Raw genomic sequence first — 14,623 nt, forward strand, 5'->3', positions numbered from 1 at the left:
TACTCAGCTTGATTATTCGTTGACGTGGCAACAATCGGCAAGGAGAACTAATACTTCTTACCCTGAGGGGAAACTAACACTATGCCGATCCCTGCCCCCCGGTCACACGTGGATCCATCAAAGAAGAGCGTCCAAGGTACAATTTCTAGAGTCTCCACTATACCGTAATGTTGAGTTACGAAATCGGCCATAATCTGTCCCTTAACCGCTCTAGCCGATTCGTAACGCAAATCGAATTCCTACAGTGCCAAAATCCACTTACCGATCCTGCCACTCATAACCGGCATAGACAGCATATATCGGACCACATCATCTTTGCATATAACAGTGCATTCAGCCGATAACAAATAGTGTCTCAACTTAATACATGAGAAATAAAGACACAAACATAACTTTTCATTGGCCGAATATCTGGTCTCAGCATCAATCAATCTCCTGCTCAAATAATAAATCACACGTTCCTTCCCTTCAAATTCTTGAATCAAAGCCGAACCGATGACCATCCCATCGGTAGATAAATATAATCTGAAGGGCTTTTCTTGCTGAGGTGGAATCAGAACTGGAGGATTTATCAAATAGTTATTGATTTCATCTAAAGCCAACTGTTGCTCTTTCCCCCAGACGAACTCTTGATCGGCTTTCAACTTAAGTAAAGGACTCAAAGCACGAATTTTACCACACAAATTAGATATAAACCTCCTAATAAAATTTACCTTGCCGCTCAAGGATTGGAGCTCAGTCTTGTTGGTAGGAGCAACTATTTTGTTGATAGCATCAATGGATCTCCTACTAATTTCAATCCCCCTTTGATGCACCATGAAACCAAGGAATTGTCCTGCCGATACACCAAATGCACACTTATTGGGATTCATCTTTAAACCATGCTTCCTTGTGCATTCCAACACCTTTCGCAAATCGGCAAGATGCTTTGTGAAGTCTCCAGACTTAACCACCACATCATCAATATAAATTTCCACCAGCTTGTCGATGAACTCATGAAATATAAAATTCATAGCCCTCTGCTAAGTAGCACCAGCATTTTTCAAGCCAAAGGTCTTGACTATCCATTCAAACAACCCAACATGACCAGGACATCTAAATGCAGTCTTTGGAATATCTTCTTCAGCCATGAATATTTGATTGTATCCTGCATTGCCATCCATAAAGCTGATGACCCTATGCCCAGCCGCAGCATCAACTAGCAGATCGGCAACTGGCATTGGGTAGCCATCCATCGATGTAGCTTTATTGAGATTCCTGAAATCAATGCAAACCTGAAGCTTCCCGTTTTTCTTGTAGACTGGAACAACATTGGAAATCCACTCGGGATACCGACATTGCCGAATAAATTTAGCTTCAATGAGTTTGGTTATTTCGGCCTTAATATCAGGAAGAATATTAGGATTACATCGGCGAGCTGGCTGCTGATGTGGCCAAAATCTAGACTTGATGGGTAACCGATGTTCAACAATCGATCGGTCCAAACCAGGCATCTCAGTATAATCCCAAGCAAAGCAATCTTTATATTCCTTTAACAAATCGTTTAACTGCTGCTTACACTCAGAGTTTAACTTAGCACTAATAAAAGTAGGTCTAGGCTTATCACCACTACCTATATCTACTTCTACCAAATCATCGGCCGATGTGAATCCCTGGCCTAGTTTTCCATCATCGACGAATCTATCCATTAAAACTCCTCATCAGAACCGACTGCTTGGATCGTTGGAATTTCATAATCGGCAACTTTGAGGAAATCCTTCTCCCAAATTTCTACCGAGATACACCTAGTCCTTTCATAGGTGTCTGCTTCTGCCGATGCAATGACATAAGAAGAATCCCCCGGGACAATCTCGATTTTGTCACCCACCCACTGAACCAAGCAATGGTGCATTGTAGATGGGATGCAACAATTAGCATGAATCCAATCTCTCCCCAACAGAAAGTTATAAGCACCTTTTCCACTAATCACAAAGAAGGTTGTCGGCAAGGTTTTGCTGCCGATGGTCAACTCGACGCAAATTGCCCCCTTAACCGGAGACACATTTCCTTCAAAGTATTTCAGCATCATATCGGTCTTGGTCAAATCTTGATCTCCTTTTCCAAGCTTCCGATAGACTGCATACGGCATGATGTTGATAGCAGCCCCACCATCAATTAATATCTTGGTCATTGGCTGACCATCAACTCTTCCTTTGACGAACAAAGCTTTAAGATGTTGCCTTTCGTTGTCGGCAGGCTTTTCAAAAATAGCTGTCATCGGATCCAGAGCCAACTGAGCTATTTGGTCGAAAAACTCCAACTCCTCATCATCACTGGATGGCGCAAGGAACTCCATCGGCAACATAAATACCATGTTAACATCTGTCGATGGCCCTTTCCCCTTAGGATCTGGTTGGTGTTGATCCCTAGACTGGCCAGAGTTTTTGCCCTTGCTTAGCTCTTCTCGTCTTTCGCATTGCAGTCTCCTCTTCTGTGTCTTAGTCAACCCTTCTGGACACCATGTTGGAAGTGGCGACTGCCTTGCCGATGGACAACGACGTTCCCTTGACTCCATCCGATAAGTATTAGCGTCCCTACAAAATATGAACTCATCGGGAACTCGTGCATTAGCCATCTCCTCAAGCTCTTCCTGATTCCTGGGAAAATATTCAACACGATCACCAATCCTATCGTGCACACTGAGTTTGCCCCCCAGCCGATCATGAACTGACGCTCTCCCCCTAATCGGCCCACTAAATCACCGATCATCATCGTGATAGCGTCGATCGGATCTGTCATATCGATCATAACCATTGCATTTAGGGCAATCTCTAACAGTGGGCAACTTGATGTTGTGCTCCCAGCAATGGATAAAGAACGGGCAGTTCCAGTGATCCTTGTGCCGATTCCACTCCTGTCGGCGTCTTCCTCCCGATGATAGTCTTCTTGCTGACGCCGATACCGATCCTCACGTTGTTGCCAAGTCTCCCGAGGTCTTCTATGAGTTATCACAATACCAGATCAGGGTGGCCTTCCTGAGTTAGCTCCCTCTTGGATCAAGCCTTTTCCTTTGGTATCAGCAACAGTAATTTGATGCTAAGGATCTACCGATGCGCTCCTTTCAGCTGCTTCCGACGTCAAGACCTTGGTTTTTCCCTTGGCATCCTACATATTTGTTGGGAAAGGATGTTGATCGATCTGCATCAGCTTCTGAGCTTTGGAACTATCAAATTTGATTCTTCCAGATTCAATAGTCGATTGCTGCTGTTGTCTAAAAAACTTGCATTCATTGGTGCTGTGAGAAGTTGCATTGTGCCACTTGCAGTATTTCATCTTCTTTAATTTTTTAGCCGATGGGATTACAAGATTGGGTGACAATTTGATCTAACCTTCCTGAAGTAGAAAGTCAAATATCCTTTCAGCTTTGGTGATATCAAATGCGAACTTCTCTGGCTCTTTATGCCCAAAAGGACAAGACATCGGCTTCTTGTTCTTCACCCACTCTGCGAAGCCGATGACTGGCTCTTCATCAGAATCTGAGCTTGTTGCCTCGTCAACAAATGACACCTTTTTGTTCCAAGCTCTCTTGGGTTCAAAGGGTTTCATATCCTAGTCGGAAATCCTAGGACCAAGTGACTCAGGCTCTCGAACTCTTGATAAGCATATTTGTCCCTGATATGTGGCAACAAACCCTGGAAAGCCAAATCGGCTAGCTGCCGATCGTCCAAAACCAGACTATAGCATTTGTTCTTAACCTCCCGCAACCTCTGCACAAAGCTTTCAACCAATTCATCATTGCGTTGCTTCAATCTGACCAAATCGGTAACCTTCTTCTCATGGACTCCAGAAAAGAAATACTTGTGGAACTCCTTCTGTAGATCGGCCCAAGTAATCACTGAATTGGGAGGTAATGATATAAACCAGGTGAAAGCCGATCCAGATAAAGATGATGAAAATAGTCGAACCCTCAATTCATCCCTGTTAGCAGCTTCCCCACACTGGATGATGAACCTGTTGACATGCTCCATGGTCGATGTATCATCCTGCCCAGAAAACTTAGTGAAATCCGGCACCTTGTACCGATTTGGAAGCGGGAGGATACGGTGTCCGATAAGAGTAAGTGTTGACTTTGGGTTTTATCCCAAACTGGTCTCTCATTACTTCAGCGATCTTATCGGCCCAATAAGCATCGGCATCTTGCCGATGGGGTGGTTGTGGATCTGGCGCCTGTTGGTAAGCTTCCACGTGTCGTTGAGGCGCACGATCTGCATGGAACATGGGGTTAACCATCTGACCACCAATCTGCTGTCCCAGATTCATCGACTGGTTGATCAATCCTTGATTCTGAAACCCAGGTTGGACCTGTCCTTGTTGGAATCCAATAGCCTGATGATTCTGCTAAGGCATCTGTGGAAAGACTAGCTGCCATGTCCATCCATTATTGGCATTCATCAGCATAGGCCCTGCCGATGACTGGTAATTAGACATCATCATTGAATTGACGTACCCTGGTTGTGTCATGAACCTCTGCTGCGTCAGCATCGAATCTGCCGATGCGTTAGGCATCTGAAACATTGGAGCTTGAGAATTCCTAGTGTAAGGTCTTGCAGTAGTAGTTGTAGTATACTGGGGACTCTGATTCATCGGCAAATTTGGAGGTGCCGATGCCATAGGAGCCTTGCCTCTCATGTCAGCCGTCTGAGATGTTCCAGGAGTCTTCAACATCATCTCTGGGGGCATACCATAACCCCACCAGTTGGGAGGAACTGACCCCGACATTGCCGATGCCAATAGATCCGTAGTAAGCTTGATCTGCTCATCTGACGTTGATGGATTGGTTGTCATCGGCGTAGATTGCGCATTAGTGACTCCTAACGTGCATGGAGGAACGGTAGTTTCTGTACTCGCAGCGGCCGCAGCAGCCGATGGACTGGTGATCCTGGCTGATGATGAGAAGGACCAACATAATTTGGTGGCAATTGTCCTTCTTTGAAAGTTCTAGCCACGGCATTGAAAACCGTATTGGACAGCACACCAGCTTGATTGATCAAGGCACGGTTAACAACACTATCAACCATGTCTTGAAGTTTACTAGGGTTGGCTTCAAAAGTAACCTGCCGAGGCGTCGGCAGTGCTTCCTTCTGGATCACCTCGCCACTCCTGTTTATGCTGAAGGATTTCAAACATTGCTGCTTGTAATCCTCCATGGCTTTCGCAATAGTTTGCTTCTGCTCATCCCTGAGATTGGCTTCCGTCACGGGGATGACGTTCTCCAAGTCGAACTCAGTAGTCGACATATTGATCTTGATCTTGAGATGGTCCCACCAGGCGTGCCAAAAGATGTGTTGATGCAAAAGCTGATCTGCAAACACAAAGGGCTAATACCCAATTTAAACGTTAAGGCGTGCTAGCCGATCTGACCTTACTATCGGCAAAGGTGATAACTCGAATACTTTGGTCCCGACAACAGCGATGCGCCCGGATGTCACGGCCAAGAGGTATTCACGCGGAACTTGAGAATACGCCGAGCTTAAGTCGACGAACTCCTAAGAACTCATAATAAAAAGGAAAATATGACAAAGTCGTCAAAAAAGTAGGATGCTGGAATATGAGTAAAAACTTGGGTTTGATTGATTGATAGATATCTCATTACAAGGCCCTAGGGTCTACATTTATACCCTGCTCAAAGAGCTACAATCAGACACGACTAGGACTCGAATTCCAAATTAAACAGAATCCGTGTACAAAATGATTTTAAATAACTAAGGAAAACATAGAACCACCCCCTCGTAACCGATCGGGACACCGCCACAGATCAATCGGCAACCTCCATGCTTCCCTTCAGATTCATCGGCGGTCTTCCTATTATAGCCGTCGGCAAACACCAATATTGAGCATCGGCAAGAACACGTCACCACCTCTGGACTTAGTCATATTCAATTGTCTCTTCATCGGCAACTATCCTCATCGTAACTCTTCTGCAGGCTAGTTACCGCCGCTCCATCTACCGATCTATACTCTACTGGTCTCTGGCTACGTGTCCAAAAACGGTATCAACACGTGGAAATAACCATGTGCTAATAATGAATTTAGGACCGAGTGGGATGACGATAGAGTAGCAACAAGGCATGGAGGTCTTGGGTGTGAATCTATCCCCGTTTGTGTCGTTTATGGACCGATACGCTGTATGTTCTCTTGTCATGTTGAACGCATGCCTAACACTTAGTTGGCCGGATAAGCCGTTCCGACCGCGAAGCTTACGAGTGCAACTCCAGCTGGATAACACGTTCTGCATGAGTGCGCACCCCGGTTGGTAGCAAGGATGTGCGGGGAGTCAATGGCGTAAGACCGAGGTGTCAGGTTAGAGTCCTAACCGTGGCAGATTGGCGGTCCCTGGGGGTGCGGCGCTGGACGGACCCGTTAATTGGTCCGGAGTTGTGCTAAAGGTGATCCGAGCTGCCATCGCGAGGTATGCTTGGGTGAGTGCTAGAAATACCCCCCAGCTGGATAGGAATTGATTCGAATTGCCATCTCTCCCGGATAGTGAGAACTTGACTCGAGCAGCGGCAACGTAGAATTCACTAAATAAACTTAACGGTTATAATGAGAATGACGATGGCTATGTGATAATCCGGATATGGTTATTATTGTGATGCTTAATACTCAAGTGTATGCTTAGAACTGGTGCTAAACTAGTGGATAGCTGTTTTAAGTAATGAACTTGCTGCTGAAAATGCTATAAATGTGTCACTCAAAACTAAAGCTTTTTATGCAAAATGTGAGTAAAACCAGCCCACAAATATTAGCCTTGCATACTCCTTGGTGTCACTTTATTTTTGGTTTATGACGGGTAAGTCTAGCTGAGTACATTCTCGTACTTAGGGTTTTATTTACCCTTGTTGCAAATGATGTCGTGTATCATGGCTACTGTGCTAACTGTAACCATCCGGCTGCGGATGATGAGTAGATCTCAGGGAAGATCACCTCTTGTATCTTTGGTTATGCTTTTGTTGGGATGATCATGGAGCTGGCATGTAATTAAACTAAGTGTGTGTTGTTTCAAAACTACTTTGCTTCCGCTACTGAACTATGTTGTAATAACTTTACTTCAACTCCGATGTGTGTAAAAGTATGTTCTGTGATGAATGGTTGTAATCTGTGATGGAGATGTTTGATCATGTACGGTCTTGGTTGTATGTTGGTTGAATCGAGATCTTTTGAGGTTTCGTCGGACTACCGGGCTTATATGGGTTCAAGTACAATGGATTGACTACTCTCGTGATCGCTAATTCACTTGAATTCTTATAAAGTGGTTGGTTATGTTACAGGTGGCATCGGAGCAAGATTAAGCATTTAACCATCATAGATGTATTTAAAAACAAATGAATTTGTTTTTCCCAAACCAATTGGCAACTTAGACTATGCATAGGGCTGTTTTAAAAGGATTGAACAAAATATACCATGCCACTGGTCATACCCTTTATGCCCGCTTAAGGACTTCTAGGTGGCTAAGTACTACTAACAAGGGGGTTTTCCTTTCGTCGTCCAAACGACGTGTAATAGTATGGATGCCACTTACTTGAGTGGTAATGAATGGATCATATACCTCTACGCCACGGTAAGCAATATTTTTCCTTTCGTCATCCATGCGGCGTGTAATAGTATGGGTGCCACTTGCTTGAGTGGTAATGCATGGATCTATATGCCTCTACGCTACGGCAAGTGTGAGTTATGAGAGCATGACCGTCCAACCATCGGTCTAGGGGAGTGCTAGTTGTGGTTACTGAATTATTTACATGTTGCACACATGTATATATGAAGGTACTTAATTGTGGGTAGTTGGTGCAACCGTGTATACATAATGAATGTATATATGGGCGTACTTCACATGGGTAGTGTGCTGCGATATATGTTCGGGGACATATATCGGAGTACCTAGCTTGAATTTAGAAGATCAAGACTTTTATTTCCACACATTTATTATTGCGGGGTGGGCTGAAATGAAATTTTCTGCAGGTACACTAATAGTGAAACGTGTAGATCATGTAGTTACGTATAAAGAGAGCATGTATGTATGCCACCGACTATACCGCTAGAATTTTCTTTTCTAGGAGTGGTAAGCACGTATGAAACGTGCATGCATCATGAATTATTCATGCATCCCTTTATGCACCATTTAAATTCTTGAAATTCTGGAACTTGTACCTAATTATCTTCCCTTGCAAGTAATTTTCCCTTACTCAATTTGTGGTCATTCCCTACATATGGCAGCACCACATGCAGGTGAAACTTTCCTGGACATGTTTGGCACTCCTACTTTGTTGTGGAGGGTGCTAAGTTCAGTGGGATATGAGGAACCACCCTAGTATACTTGGAGAGAGACAGAGCATGTAGGATCTTTGCCTTGGGTAGATGTCCAAATTACAGCTCCCTCTTGTCCAAACAACCCACAGTGGCTAGGTTGGATTGTGGAGTCAGATGGTCAAACTCCTTGGGAGGGCGCCCAGATAGCAGCATTAGAAGTGTTGTTGGAAATATGCCAGGACATTGGTGATGAGCTAGTTAATGGCACAGCTGGATCCTTTCCTAGAGTGAGTGCAATTGACTCCTTTGTATCCCAGATAGGAACTAAGTCCCTAGAGATGAGAGAAACCATGTTAGGGTAAAGCTCTAGCCCCGCCATGAGTGCCATGCTGGCGGTACTCAAGCTGTACTATGTACGCCAAGACACCTATATAGAAGACATGCTAGCGCTTTAGCAAGCCCAAGTTGGGCAGCACAAACTGCGCAAGCGCGTGCGCAAGCACCGCAAAACCTTTAGTGATGCACAAGCTGAAATTCAAAACTATCATACCACTTTGCAAGCCCGCCGCAACCAAGTTGAAAATGCAGTTAGAGAGCGCAATGAGGCACAAGCGCGCATGATGCAAATGACTAGAGAGCGAGATGATGCTATGCGCTTGGCTAAAAATAGAGAAGCTGCTAGAGTTAGAGCTTTGTTCCAAGCTGAGGTTAGAGAGCAAGAGCTAATCCATAGGATTGCTGAGCTGCAGTTAGATGTCCATCGCCTGAACAATTGCATCAATCCTATTCCACACCTGGTCCCCATTATTCATGAAGAGGATCTTAGTGAGGAAGATCAGGATGATGACATAGTCTCTAATGAAGAATCTGTGGAAGATCTGTAGTTTAGCAATAGTTTCCATATTTATGTACCAACTCCTGTCTCTTTATGTATTGTTGAGACTCTATGTATTTGGCCATGATGCACCTCTTGTATGACTTAAGCTGTGACAATGACCTTGTGTAACCATATGCATTTGTATGTGATGCTCCATGTTTATGTTGAGCTTGAATAAATTTCTAGTGATGTCTTTAATCCCTGAGAATTCTTGTGGTTGTGAATGATTGCAAGTGTAACCAATATCGTGTATGATGTTCACTTGTTATAAATCGATTATTGTGCCTTGTTGTTGGGTATTCTTAACATCATTACCAAAAGTAGACTAAGTTCTCTAAATGTAGCAATGGTGCCAAAAATGCCAAACCTATCCCTCACACCACTTAAGCCAAGTTGTCATCCTCAGCATGATATAAGAGACGCGGTATTGAAATATGCAATTGCTCTTCTAAATAAATAATGAATATGATCTGCAAGTGCACAGATTAAGACCGATGCAGCATTTTAACCGGGAAGTATTCTAGGTATCGTTACTTATATTTTTACCAATGGGAAGGGATTAGCAATCATCACTACTGATTACAGAATAGAATATGAGATTGAGCATCTATCATTGCATGTATAATTGAGAACATTATATCTAACTCTTCCATACAGGGATAAGTGTCACATAAAAGATATATGAAATAATAAATAGTGACAAGGATAACTAATCTGATCTAGCCACATAATAAATATGATAAGCACCTCAATTAGATACTCTAGAAAGTCATTAGCATGGTATTAGAACGAACTACAAGAATATTTCCTAAGTTATTCTCAACTATATTGTCTAGCATTATCATAATTATTGCAAGCATACTTAGCAATCATTGCGAGACAAGACTACGCCCATGCATAGTGATATTAGCAAGGTAAATGAGAAACATAGCAATCACTCCTCTGTAATAATATTGCTCTGCCAGCCCAATACACGAGAGGGGGACTATATAAGAATCAATGAAGCTGTCACTATCACGAACCACCCCACGATCTGGCATATTGGGTACAATCGCAGATAAATACGGTATAAGCACCACGCCTACACAATATCTATCATTTACCCATGGATCCGATGGATAAACGCTATACGATCCTAAGCATGTATATAGATCATATCTAACTAAGCCAAGTACATAACTATGATAAACTAAGAACAATATAATCTTGAATATAAGCAAGTAGAGCAAAGTCATAAGCAATATATTGAAGTAGAACAAAGTCATATTCATAATATTGAAGAACAAAGATAATTAGAAAGCAATTAGAAGCACAATTAGAGAATTACCAAGAATCCTCTTGACAGATCCGGAAACCAATCGAAGATTGACTCCTTCTAGTTCTAATCCTATGTAGCTATGCTAATCTAGATATCTAATTGATGTGGTGGCTCTAATCTTGATCAGAGGCTTCTTCTAGAACAATGAATTAGGGTTGAGAGGCTCCCTCCTCCAGGGGCCAGGGGGTCTGGTTTTATAGTCCCTTCAAGTGAATATGGGCCGTTGGATCAAACCGACATAGATTGTATGGTTTAGATTCATCCTTTAGGTCGGTGGAGATCTCCCACGAAGCAGAGTCCTGATTGGACTCAGGAGGTGGGCGGGCGCCCAGGGGAACAGGGCGGGCGCCTTGCCTCTGGCCCCGTTTCGCCTCCGCTTCGGTCTCATGGCTTCTGGAGTCTTCTAGATGTAAGATAATTGCGCGGTACGTTAATATCTCTATGTAATCCCGACATGTGGGCCTTTCTTCCGTATTTCCTGATAACCCCCTGTAGAAATAGACAAACACCAAAACTCATGGAATTCTGTCAGATAAAACCCTAAGTCTAGATGTTGATTTCATTTGGATCCTTTTCTTTATTTATTTGATAATTAAATTTGATACTTAAGGACCGTCAACACTTGTATTATGTGGATTTATTATAGTAAATACCGTATGGCATCAATTGAGATTCATGACAATTATTTCTATCATCCTAAACAATCACTTGGTATGCCTTGTGGAGATGGCTCGCAATAATTGCTCCGGCCATAATGAGGTGCCGCCACCACCACCTCCTCCCCCACTTACGCCTGCTGAGCTCGTGGCAACTCTTGTTGAGGGCTAGAGGATGCTCAATGAAGCTATGCAAACCATGGCACAATAGAACCGGGGTGGTCGCCATGCCCGCTAAGGCGGAGAAGCGAATCAGTATAGCAATTTCAAGGATTTTCAGAACACCAAGCCACTGGTTTACATGGAGGCCTCTGAACCTCTAGAAGCTGATGAATGGCTCAACACCCTCGAGCAGAAGTTCTGCTTGCTGAGGGTGACTGAGGAGCTGAAGACAGAATATGCAGCACACCAATTGGAAGGCAAAGCAGGTGTTTTGTGGAGTCATTATAGGGCCAGCTTACCTACCAATGCTGTTGTAACCTGGGACCTGTTCAAAACTGCTTTTAGGGACACTTATATTCCGTAGGGTTTAATGCCCATCAAGCATACCGAGTTCATGAACTTAACTCAGGGCACCAAAAGTTGACTGAGTATCTTCATGCTTTCAATAACTTGTCTCGCTATGCTACTGAGTTTGTTGACACCGATGCTAAGAAGATTGCTAGTTTCAAGAGGGCACTTGGGCCCAAGCTGTCCAAGAATATGGCTGGTAACAAGAGTACCACCTTCAATGAGTTTGTAAGTGATGCTCCGACTCAGGAGAACTCTAATGCTATATATGCTGCATTCAAGAACCGCAAGAGCGCCTATGAAGTAGGTGCTTCGTAGTCTAAGGCTCTGGTGACAAGTAAGCTGGCCTATCACCCACCCAATGCTGTGACAAGGTACAGGCCACCGCAGAAGAAGTCAAACGTGAAGACAGGAGTTCGCAAGTCCTTCACAGTTGCTCTTCCCAGAGGTGGCACAGGTCGAGGGAGCTCCAAAACTCCTCCTGATAACCGTCCCTGCTTCAATTGCAGACAGGTTGGTCACAGGGCAAGGGATTGCCCTTATCCTAAGAAGACTTCTATAACTGGGGTTAATACTCGTACCGGCCGAGTGCACTATACCACCGTTGAAGAATCCCCGAAGGTGAAGTGGTTACGGCTGGTATGTTTCTTGTCAACCAACATCCCGCAGTTGTCTTGTTTGATTTCGGAGCTTCGCATTCTTTTATGAGTCAAGCATTCGCATTCTTTTATGGACAGCATGTAGTTGATCTTGACAAGGGAAAATTTTGCATTAGTGCTGCTGGTAATCAAATCTCTACAAATCAATTAGCGAGGGATGTACACATTGCCATTGAAGGGCGTAATTATTCAGCAAATCTGGTAATTTTGCCAGGCTTGGGGATAGATGTTATTCTAGGAATGAAGTGGATGAGTGACCATGGGGTGTTAATAGATACCTCAACAAGGGTAATCATGTTGAGGGAGCCTGATAGTAAAGAAGCTTTATTAGTCCAACTTCCTAGGAGTGACGACATCCGTCACGCTGCAAATGCTATCAGACCACTCACTGTGGTAAAGATTCCTGTAGTTTGTGAGTTTCCAAATGTTTTTCCAGAGGATCTGCCCTGGTTGCCTCCGGACAGAGACATAGATTTTAGAATTGATCTAATTTCGGGTACCGCACCTATCTCTAGAAGGCCATATCGAATGCCACCCAATGAACTGGCAGAATTGAAGAAGCAATTGCAAGAACTCCTAGAGAAAGGTCTTATTCAGCCTAGTTCTTCTCCCTGGGGTTGTCCAACTCTATTTGTCAAGAAGAAGGACAAGTCTCTCCGTATGTGTGTAGACTATCGTCCGCTAAATGTCATGACTATCAAAAACAAGTATCCCCTGCCGCGCATTGATATTGTATTCGATCAATTAGCCAAGGCTAAGGTATTCTCGAAGATTGATCTGAGATCCGGATATCATCAAATTAAGATTCGACCTGAAGTCGTTCCTAAAACGGCTTTCTCTACCAGGTATGGGTTGTATGAATATTTAGTCATGTCCTTTGGTGTGACTAATGCCCCTACTCATTTCATGTACCTGGTGAATTCGGTGTTCATTCCTGAACTGGATAAGTTTGTGGTGGTGTTCATCGATGACATATTGGTGTATTCTGAAAATGCCCAAGACCATGAGAAGCACCATCAGATTGTACTCACTAGATTGTGCGAACATCAGCTCTATGCCAAGTTCAGCAAGTGTGAGTTTTGGCTGAAGAAAGTGCCTTTTGTAGGCCATATTTTATCCGAAGATGGATTTTTTGTTGACCCATCAAAGGTGTAGGAGGTTCTAGACTGGAAAGCCCCGACTTCGGTGCATGAGGTTCGTGTGTTTAATCGGTCCAGCAGGATATTATCACAGCTTTATCCTGGACTTCTGCAAGATAGCTAAACCTATGACCATGCTGCTGCAAAAAGATGTGAAATTTGTGTGGTGTCAAGAGTGTGAAGCTGCTTTCACTGCTTTACGCCATTTACTGACCACTGCTCCTTGTAAAACCATTTGATGTCTTTTGTGATGCATCCAGCACTGGGTTAGGTTGTGTACTTATGCAAGAAGGCTGAGTCAGTGCTTATGCTTCTCGGCCGTTGAGGAAGCACGAAGTCAACTATCCGACTCATGATCTAGAGTTAGCAGCAGTTGTGCATGCATTGAAACTCTAGAGGCATTATCTGTTGGGTAATCTGTGTCACATTTATACAAACCATAAGAGCCTCAAATATATCTTCACTCAGGCTGAGCTAAAATGAGACAAAGAAGATGGTTGGAATTGATCAAGGATTATAACCTTGAAGTGCACTATCTTCCAGGCAAGGAAAATGTCATAGCAGATGCCCTTAGCCGAAAGCAACATGTTGGACCTCTCCTCGAGGAAGGTTTCAATTTATTCCATCCTGTGGTCTTACACAACATTCTAGTCAGTTGTTCCTTAGAGAGCCAAATTATAGAGCTACAAAAGACCGACCCTGGTATCTGTTGACACTAGCTAACACCACTTAGATACTAGGTTGTCATCCCCAACATGGTGCCAGAGTGTACAAAGGTATTTATAAATGTAAAGGCTCTCTAGAAAATAATCTATTCTATCCGCAAGCGCACAGATAAAACACCTCATTGTAGCATTTCACCAGGATAAGTATTCCAGGTATCGTTATTTATAATTTTGCTTAAGAGAACAAAGGGATGAAATTAAAATATGGACAAAATCTATCAAGGCATAGACTAGAGATAAACTTGCAAGAACATGATTACTAATGAGGAACTCGTCACACAGTCACTTACTTTGGTAGGGGGTAAACCATAAAGATAATGATAATGAATTATAAGTTCATGGGTAAATAACACAGCGATTAAAAAATAGACTACTCCTCATATATGTAGGTGACGTCGGATTAGCTAGAGAATGGATTCTAAGTTATCTACTATCTACTAAGTCATAATCTACTCT

The sequence above is a fragment of the Sorghum bicolor genome, chromosome 4 (genome assembly GCF_000003195.3).
Source record: "Sorghum bicolor cultivar BTx623 chromosome 4, Sorghum_bicolor_NCBIv3, whole genome shotgun sequence".
In the NCBI taxonomy this organism is placed as follows: Eukaryota; Viridiplantae; Streptophyta; class Magnoliopsida; order Poales; family Poaceae; genus Sorghum; species Sorghum bicolor.